At 52.6% G+C, this 10,003-nt stretch overlaps 1 long non-coding RNA gene across 1 annotated transcript in view; it reads left to right on the top strand.

The window, feature by feature from the left end:
- The first annotated feature begins 2,830 nt into the window (after window positions 1-2,830).
- LOC142471368 (uncharacterized) overlaps window positions 2,831-10,003 on the top strand; it is a 54,407-nt gene continuing 47,234 nt past the window's right edge. Inside the window, exons 1-5 of the long non-coding RNA XR_012789422.1 lie at window positions 2,831-3,135; window positions 3,721-4,017; window positions 4,172-4,235; window positions 4,700-4,849; window positions 6,500-6,661. This is a non-coding gene — a long non-coding RNA (uncharacterized LOC142471368). The remainder of the gene's footprint in view (window positions 3,136-3,720; window positions 4,018-4,171; window positions 4,236-4,699; window positions 4,850-6,499; window positions 6,662-10,003) is intronic.

Genomic DNA, 10,003 nt, shown 5'->3' with positions numbered 1-10,003 from the left:
GTGAAAGGCAGAAGGGGGGGAGGGGGTGAAAGGCAGAAGGGGGGGAGGGGGTGAAAGGCAGAAGGGGGGGGAGGGGGTGAAAGGCAGAAGGGGGGGGAGGGGGTGAAAGGCAGAAGGGGGGGGGAGGGGGTGAAAGGCAGAAGGGGGGGAGGGGGTGAAAGGCAGAAGGGGGGGGAGGGGTGAAAGGCAGGAGGGGGGGAGGGGGTGAAAGGCAGGGGGGGGGAGGGGGTGAAAGGCAGGAGGGGGGGGAGGGGGTGAAAGGCAGGAGGGGGGGAGGGGGTGAAAGGCAGGAGGGGGGGGAGGGGGTGAAAGGCAGGAGGGGGGGGGAGGGGGTGAAAGCAGGAGGGGGGGGAGGGGGTGAAAGGCAGGAGGGGGGGGGAGGGGGTGAAAGGCAGGAGGGGGGGGAGGGGGTGAAAGGCAGGAGGGGGGGGAGGGGGTGAAAGGCAGGAGGGGGGGGAGGGGGTGAAAGGCAGGAGGGGGGGAGGGGGGGGAGGGGGTGAAAGGCAGGCAGGGGGGGGAGGGGGGGAGGGGGGGAGGGGGTGAAAGGCAGGAGGGGGGGAGGGGGTGAAAGGCAGGAGGGGGGGGAGGGGGTGAAAGGCAGGAGGGGGGAGGGGGTGAAAGGCAGGAGGGGGGGAGGGGGTGAAAGGCAGGAGGGGGGGGAGGGGGTGAAAGGCAGGAGGGGGGGGAGGGGGTGAAAGGCAGGAGGGGGGGAGGGGGTGAAAGGCAGGAGGGGGGGGAGGGGGTGAAAGGCAGGAGGGGGGGAGGGGGTGAAAGGCAGGAGGGGGGGGAGGGGGTGAAAGGCAGGAGGGGGGGGAGGGGGTGAAAGGCAGGAGGGGGGGGAGGGGGTGAAAGGCAGGAGGGGGGGGAGGGGGTGAAAGGCAGGGGGAAGGGGGTGAAAGGCAGGAGGGGGGGTGGAAGGCAGGGGGAGGGGGTGAAAGGTAGGAGGGGGGGGTGAAAGGCAGGAGGGAGGGTGAAAGGCAGGAGGGAGGGTGAAAGGCAGGAGGGAGGGTGAAAGGCAGGAGGGGGGAGGGGGTGAAAGGCAGGAGGGGGGAGGGGGTGAAAGGCAGGAGGGGGGAGGGGGTGAAAGGCAGGAGGGGGGAGGGGGTGAAAGGCAGGAGGGGGGAGGGGGTGAAAGGCAGGAGGGGGGAGGGGGTGAAAGGCAGGAGGGGGGAGGGGGTGAAAGGCAGGAGGGGGGAGGGGTGAAAGGCAGGAGGGGGGAGGGGGTGAAAGGCAGGAGGGGGGAGGGGGTGAAAGGCAGGAGGGGGAGGGGGTGAAAGGCAGGAGGGGGGAGGGGGTGAAAGGCAGGAGGGGGGGAGGGGTGAAAGGCAGGAGGGGGGAGGGGGTGAAAGGCAGGAGGGGGGAGGGGGTGAAAGGCAGGAGGGGGGAGGGGGTGAAGGCAGGAGGGGGGAGGGGGTGAAAGGCAGGAGGGGGGAGGGGGTGAAAGGCAGGAGGGGGGGGAGGGGGTGAAAGGCAGGAGGGGGGAGGGGGTGAAAGGCAGGAGGGGGGAGGGGGTGAAAGGCAGAGGGGGGAGGGGGTGAAAGGCAGGAGGGGGAGGGGTGAAAGGCAGGAGGGGGGAGGGGGTGAAGGCAGGAGGGGGGAGGGGGTGAAAGGCAGGAGGGGAGGGGGTGAAAGGCAGGAGGGGGAGGGGGTGAAAGGCAGGAGGGGGGAGGGGGTGAAAGGCAGGAGGGGGGAGGGGGTGAAAGGCAGGAGGGGGGAGGGGGTGAAAGGCAGGAGGGGGGAGGGGGTGAAAGGCAGGAGGGGGAGGGGGTGAAAGGCAGGAGGGGGGAGGGGGTGAAGGCAGGAGGGGGGAGGGGTGAAAGGCAGGAGGGGGGAGGGGGTGAAAGGCAGGAGGGGGGAGGGGGTGAAAGGCAGGAGGGGGGGAGGGGGTGAAAGGCAGGAGGGGGAGGGGTGAAAGGCAGGAGGGGGGTGAAAGGCAGGGGAGGGGGTGAAAGGCAGGAGGGGGTGAAGGCAGGAGGGGGGAGGGGGTGAAAGGCAGGGGGGGAGGGGGTGAAAGGCAGGAGGGGGGAGGGGGTGAAAGGCAGGAGGGGGAGGGGGTGAAAGGCAGGAGGGGGAAGGGGGTGAAAGGCAGGAGGGGGGAAGGGGGTGAAAGGCAGGAGGGGGAAGGGGGTGAAAGGCAGGAGGGGGGAAGGGGGTGAAAGGCAGGAGGGGGGAAGGGGGTGAAAGGCAGGCAGGGGAAGGGGGTGAAAGGCAGGAGGGGGGGGAAGGGGGTGAAAGGCAGGAGGGGGGGGAAGGGGGTGAAAGGCAGGAGGGGGTGAAAGGCAGGAGGGGGGAAGGGGGTGAAAGGCAGGAGGGGGGGAAGGGGGTGAAAGGCAGGAGGGGGGGGAAGGGGTGAAAGGCAGGAGGGGGGGGAAGGGGGTGAAAGGCAGGAGGGGGGGAAGGGGGTGAAAGGCAGGAGAGGGGGGGAGGGGTGAAAGGCAGGAGAGGGGGGGAGGGGTGAAAGGCAGGAGAAGGGGGTGAAAGGCAGGAGGGGGGGTGAAAGGCAGGAAGGGGGGTGAAAGGCAGGAAGGGGGGAAGGGGGTGAAAGGTAGGGCCCGGGGGGGGGGGGGGGTGAAAGGTAGGGCCCGGGGGGGGGGGGTGAAAGGTAGGGCCCGGGGGGGGGGGTGAAGAGTAGGGCCCGGGGGGGGGGGGGAAAGGTAGGGCCCAGGGGGGGGAGGTAGGGCCCAGGGGGGGGGGGGAGGTAGGGCCCAGGGGGGGGGGGGGGGTAGGGCCCAGGGGGGGGGGGGGGTAGGGCCCCGGGGGGGGGGTAGGCCCGGGGGGTGGGCAGAAGATCCCTCCCTTTGCAGTTCCTGACCTCGCACACGGCCGCGCTTCTCCTCGGCTGCCCCTGGGGCTCTCCTCCCTCCTGGCCGCTACGGTCTGACGCAGAGGAGCTAGGCCGCGGCTCCACCGCCTCCCGGGCCGGCCTCTTCCTCCTCCTCCGGGTTGTAAGAGGCGGGGACGAAGCTGCCCCGGCAGCCTCACGCGCACTCGTGGGCCACGTTGAAAGCAAAGTCCTCGGGCAGCTTGGGCGGCCGGTGCTCGCGGCGGAAGTGCACGCATGTCACCCCTCGGCCACGCATCACCCTCCCCCTCTGTCTACAGGGAGAGCCGGAGAGAGCCGGAGGAACGCTCTCGGTAATGGGAGCCGGAGGAGCGCTCTCGGGGATGGGGAGCGGCCTGGGTGGGGGGAGAGAGTGGGGAAGCACCGGGGAAGAGAGAGCACGACGGAGAGAGCCGGAGGAGTGCTCTCGGGGATGGGGAGCGGCCCTGGGGGGGGTTGGTTGGGGGGGGAGCCGGAGAGAGCTTGCTCTGGGGGTGGAGGGGAATTGGGAGAGTGGGCTTAGAGGCGTGGAGAGTGTGTGTGTGAGGCCTGCGGGGAGATGAGCATTGTGTGATGGTATCCAGCAGGCAGGCCGCGGGGTGAGTGGCCTGGTGGTTGTGTGTGTGTCTTCCCCCCTCCAGGTGTTGGCGGATGAGTGAGGCAGTTGAGCCAATGAGAGGCATGCGGGGCCGGGTCCGGGCCACAGACCAATCTGATTGGCCAGAGGGTGAGTGGCAGACCAACTGACCAATCAGATTGGCCTTTGGGACAGGACATACAACGGTTTGAAAAAAATAGATATAGATAGTGTTAGAATTCAACAGAATGTGTTGAGATCATCTACATGTAACCCTCTGTAAACTGCATGCAGCACTAACACACACACTGCCCCCTACCAGGCACCTCTCCAAGTGCATTCAGCATGTAACTCATGAGGTACATAGCAATGGCCAATGACAAAGAGGAGTTTTTAAGAGAGGCTGGAGGAGCATGCAGGGGCAGAGCTGCAAGAGTCTGAGACATCTCAGGACTGACTGTTGGGGACCCGGAGCCAGTCTACATTCCACCCGAATTACCGGACGTTGGCAGAAGGAATGAGTCCATCCTGCGAGGGGGCTCAGAGGAGCACCGATCCGAGAGCAACAGGAGGAACGCGGACCATCAAAGGAGATCCTCAACAGAAGCCAGATAACGTGGTAACTAAGCGTTTTGCAAAGTGACAGGCCTGCTACACCATCATAGTAGATAAGAGCTCCAACACCCCTGGGGTGATGTTTATATTTTTTGAATAAAGAATTCTGCATTTTTACCACATGGCCCCATGACAGTGCGCTGCTTTTCTCTTCTCAGGCTATTGGATTTCTACGTTTGCGGCTGGACACACCATTATAGACTCGTGGAGGCTCAGGAGTGGGTAAGATTTATTCAATTATTATATAAAGAGTGTTCTCTACCTCAGATTGATTTAGCTATTCTCAATGAGATTTACTTCAAGTTGATTTATTATCACCCTGATTGTTTCTTCGGGAGATTTTATGCTTTCATTTTACTGGTTTATCACTCAAATACCCACTCCATAATAGTTTACTCCAGAGTCTCAATTATAAGGACTATTATATATGCCTAATTCATTGGAGCACCCAACTTCCTATGTATACAATCCTCAACAGAAGTGCAAAGTGACAGGCCTGCTACACCAACACACCTGCACAGCACTTAGTGGGGAGAGTTATGGAATTATGTAATGTGACTGCATTTAATGATTCCTCTGAGGATCATGAGGTACTGTCACGGGAGACCAAGACTTATGCACAAATTAATACCGGGATTCTGCACTGAGCACACAAGATGAGTAAATTGTAATTTATTTCTTTTCAGACAGACACACACATCTTCACAATAAACACTCACTGGGATGGAGGAACGAAAACAAATGTCCTTGGAACAAAACAAAGTCTCTGTGCAAAGGATCCGTGTAACAGTTCCTGCCTAAGGTGCAACTTGCCAGCCCTATATCTTTGCCAACAGGTTAAAAGTTTGTTCAGTCTTTACAGGGTTCGTTCGGGAACCCCTAGCTCTAACGAATTCCAGAAGAGGGGGATGATCCTTGGTTACGATATTATTAACCCCTCACACTCCGAACCGCTGACGCTGGAACTTGGTTAAATCGTTGTTATATCAGGTGAATCTCTCTGGGACTGGGCTGCAGGCATCTTTATAGGATTAAGGGCCCTATACCTAACATACACACCCAATTCCTTCCGTGGGAGCACTTTTTCCCCCTATCCCAGACTTGCCAGTAGTTCATAGCATGGGCAGAAGTGGCTTCTGGTTTGCACAGAGCATGTGTCAACTTGACACCTAAGTTGCTTAGCATACTGGGTCCAACTTCTTACCTGGTGACAGTAAGTCTGGGGTTTGGCTACCAAGTGTGAATGGCCCATCCTGCGTACCAGGATCTGATACTCAGGGATATCCTGGCCACTTTAACACCTAGCCTCTCTGAGGCTTTCAACTTCAGAATTCTCATATATACAGAGGCACCAACTTAGCAGGGTGCCCTTTGAAGCCCAAAGATTAAAAAGCCCTCAGTTCATGTACCCTTAACATATCTACATGTTAATACATTCCTGGCAGGAAAAGCATCCTGCCTGTACATTTAAAAACACCAGTACAATACAGTTTATTTATAAAAGTATGTTCTGCTTATGCTACTATTATCAATCTTATATGTATGTGTATGGTTTCTTTTTACTGAGCTGCACTCCAAAAATTAGATTGCTAGCTCACTCCTAGTGCCGCAAATACAATTAGCACATTTCACATACATCCAGTTACCTGCAGCTAGCTTTAGCGCTGCAAAACAGGGACACAAATAATAGTGTAGGAGAAAACATGATATTAGGGGGATGTTGCAGGGTACATGCAACCCCACGTGGGTTTCTTGCAAAGGCTTATTTATTGAGCCTTAAAAATATGGCACACAAAAACAAAACAGCTTCTTTGTAGCACATAAAACAGAAAATAAGTCCTGAGCGGGGCTTGGCCCTTTTCCCAATGAGGGCTGTTTAGATTCCAGCGTAACAGTACAGCAAACAGTTCATCAAAATAGTATATTGAAGACAGACCTTAGCAGTAGTTCTCCCTCAGCAATTCAGTATCTCTCACTGGATCAGACAGACTGCATGTGTGTGCAGCCTGGGGTTTTTAAAGCTATTTGATGAGGCAGCTGGGACCAGACTAATTGAGAAGGGCTTCCCAGCTGAATATTAACCTGGTCACTGCTGCACTGCAGACCTAAACATAGGTCTGCCAGGCATAGGGCTGGTTACGTTCATTCACCCTGTCACAGGGGACAATATATTTTAACCCCTTCAGTCCCAACAGGGATTAGGGTTAATAGCGGTGGTATAGGGGCAAACATGTCAGTGTAATGAACATACAGTTAACCCCTTCCGTCCCAACACGATTTAGGGTTAATAGCAGTGGTGTAGAGGAAAACGGGAGATTATGGGGATAATACATTTTAACCACTTCACTTCCAACAGGGTTTAGGGTTAACCAGCCGGGTATAATGCCTTTATTATTGGCCTGGTTAACCCCTCTCACCACAGGTACCTGTGTATAATTTCTAACTGCTTTATAAATATAGTGGTATTAAAAACGTTTCTTTTCCAGGGCTGTTTATAGAGGAATCGTTCCAAACCAAGATCGATCGCCAACCGGAAGTGATGTGACGGGTCACCGGAAGTGACGCGACACATCACAGCAGCAGGGGCTGACGGCAGACAAACGAGCCACGCGTCTATAGTCTTATGTGTCTATGCACATTGTGCAAATGTAAGTGTAATATTTGCTGTTTAAATATACACATCAATTGAACAAACAATGTTGCACTAAAAGTGTCATCTCTGTTATATTGAGGGAAATCATGCTGAGACCAGTTGCCTTCTATCAAAGGGAAGAACCTAGACCACATTGATTTACCTATTGCTGTTACCCAATTGGGAAAGTGTGAGTCTCCATTTCTGTGAATACCTAGTTGTCGTTTTTATTGGAATTACTGCACTATATTATTATAATTATATATTTTCCACATATGGTGACATCTGCGCTCCCCAAAAGCTACTCTGTACTATCCATTCCAGGTCAACTTGGACCTTCTCTTCAAAGGGTTGAGCTGCGACGCTTACTTTGTATATAATATTGTTATCACCTATACACATTGAGCACTTTCACATATTGGTTGAATTGTTCACTTTAATTGAATTTATCTTAGCATTTACCTCTTGAGGAGTGCCTCACATATACTCTTTTCACTCTCTACAGTATGTCCTACATTTTTCTAACAATTCAAGTTTCACATTGAAGGAAAGCTCTTTGCAAGTACTGTACTTTTTTTTTTTTTAACTTGTATTTTTTTATTGTTTTTCCAAACTGAAAACAAAGGGGAAAACAAAAGAGAGGGGGGAGGGGTGGGGAGCGTGTACAAAAAGTAAGAAGGTGTGGGGGGAAGGGGTGGTAGGGTGTCATCTATCATACGCTCCTCGCAGGAAGCGTGGATACAATTACACTTGAAACATCTTTAATCAGAACAAAGTCAGTTTACCCAATAACGATTTCCTTATTTCGTCGGTCTTATTGGGTTTTTCCAAATGTATGTCTCCCACAGATCCCATGTTGTCAGGAAGGTGTGGTGCCGGTCATGGATCTGGCTTGTGAGTCTCTCCATTGTCATTATATAGTTTATCTTGTGGGAAACCTCGGTGAAAGAGGGTGGGTCGTTCTGCTTCCAGTGTTTTGCTATTAGTGTTTTTGCTGCTGATAGGATCTGTGTTATCAAATAGTCTATTTTTCTCTCTAGGCCCTCATTGGGTTTTAGTAGGAGCACTGTTTCTATGTTCCAGGGTAGGTCCAGGCCTGTTACCCCTTCTATTAGCCGCCTGATTTGTCCCCAAAAAAGGATTATCTTAGGGCAAGACCACCATATGTGCTTAAATGTGCCTATTTGGCCGCAGTTACGCCAACACATAGGGGAGGTTAGTTGGAAAAAGGAGTGGAGGCGCGCTGGGGTATAGTACCATCTGTGTAGGACCTTCAAATTTGTTTCCCTGATTGTTGAGCACCGAGAGGCCCTGGCTATCCTTTCATATATTTCTTCCCAGTCCTCTTCTTCTAAGGGGTTCCCAGTCCGATATGTTTTTGCTTGTTTGGCCTTCATTTTGTTTCAATAGTGTCTGGTAAAATTAAATTGGGCAATCGTCCCCCTGTTGTAGTGTCCCCTTTGGAACAGACTCTCAAAGTTGGTGAGTGGTCTATTCCATGTGTCTCCGGGCTGTATCGAGGTGACAAAGTGGGCTAACTGCATATATTGGAATATTTGTGTACTTGAAATATTGTATTCCTCTCTTATCCCCATAAATGATTTGATCTTGCCTCCTCTTTGCATGTCTCCTAGCTTGGATAGTCCTTTCTCATCCCATTGTTTAAAGATGTTTGAGTTGGGGTGAAGTCAGGGTTAGATCTGATTGGTGTTAGGGGCGATGGAATGGAGGAGATTAGCTTGTGTTTGCAGTTTTTATCCCAGATATTCAAGGAGTGTAGTAAGACTGGATGATTTCTATCGTTTGGCTGCCTATTTGCCTTTTGTACCCATAGGAGAGATGCGAGTTCCTCATACCCAGCTTCTGACCTCTCTATGTCCACCCACAGTGTTTTTCCTGGGGCTGCGGACCAATAAATTAGTGGGCTTAGTCTGGCTGCTACGTAGTATTAAGCTATGTCTGGTTGACCCAGGCCTCCCCGGGTCAGGGGGAGGACCATCAATTTTTTATTGAGTCTGGGTTTTCTCCCATTCCAGATGAATTTAGTTATCGCTCTTTCCAGGTCTCTTATTACATAGATTGGGACGGTTACTGGAAGCACTTGGAATAAGTAGAGTATTCTGGGTAGCAAGTTCATTTTTACTGATATACTCTTGCCCGACCAGGATATCTGATATCTTGACCAGGCCTCTAGATCTTTTTTCAAGCTTTTAATAAGGCTTGGGTAGTTTGCTCTATAGATGTCATCATATTGTCTAGTAATGTACACTCCTAGATATCTCATTTTGTCTGGCATCCATTTTATTGGGAATGTTTTCTTTAGTGCGCTTTGCGTTTCTCTAGGTATGTGTAGGCCTATAGCCTCTGATTTAGTGTGATTCACTTTGAAATTTGATAGTTTGCCAAATTCGTCTAATGTATCAAATAGGTTTTTTAGAGAAGTTTCTGGGTTAGTCCGGGAAAGAAGAGTATCGTCCGCGAATAAGGACACTTTGTATATATTGTTTCCTATAGGCACTCCCTCTATCCCCTAGTTCTCCCTAATCCTTGATGCTAATACTTCAATGCACATAGCAAACAGCATAGGTGAGAGTGGGCATCCCTGTCTTGTGCCGTTAGAGACTTGAAATGGTGCTGAAGTGTAGCCTGAGGTACGTACTGTAGCTATTGGGTTGGAGCATAACGCTTTAATGCCCATGATGAAGTTTTCGTGTATGCCCATCTCTCTGAAAACTCGAAACATAAACGACCAGTCCACTCGGTCAAAAGCCTTCTCGGCATCTAGCCCCAGGATCAGGGTGGGGCGATGGTTCGCATTACTGTTGTGAATGATGTTAATTAATCTCCGAATGTTATCGGAAGCTTGTCATTCTGGGGTGAACCCCACCTGATCCGGGTGGATCAAGGTGTTTAGTACTCGGTTCAATTTCGTTGCTAAAATTTTGGCGAATAGTTTTAGGTCTGTGTTGATCAGAGAGATGGGCCTATAGCTAGAACAAAATGCAGGATCTTTCCCTTCTTTTAGTATGACGATAATGGAGGCTTCTAAGGATTCTTTCGTGGGGCTTCACCATCTAGAATCTTATTGAACCATCGGACTAGGTATGGTTTCAGTATGTTTTCAAATTTCTTGTAATAGAAGTTAGTGAACCCGTCTGGGCCTGGGGCTTTAGAGTTCTTGAGGGATTTAATAGCTGCTGATACCTCCTCGGATGTTATTGGGTCTCCTAAATGGGCAGATTCTAATTTATCTAGTTTGGTTAATTTTGATCCTTTTATGTATTCATCGAGTTTTGTTTCTAGCTCCCTTTTGTCTCGGACTGGGTTTGTCAGGTTATATAGGTCGCTGTAGTATTGA

Source organism: Ascaphus truei, chromosome 1 (genome assembly GCF_040206685.1).
Source record: "Ascaphus truei isolate aAscTru1 chromosome 1, aAscTru1.hap1, whole genome shotgun sequence".
NCBI classification, from domain to species: Eukaryota; Metazoa; Chordata; class Amphibia; order Anura; family Ascaphidae; genus Ascaphus; species Ascaphus truei.
This window is presented reverse-complemented; position numbering and strand designations above follow the sequence as displayed.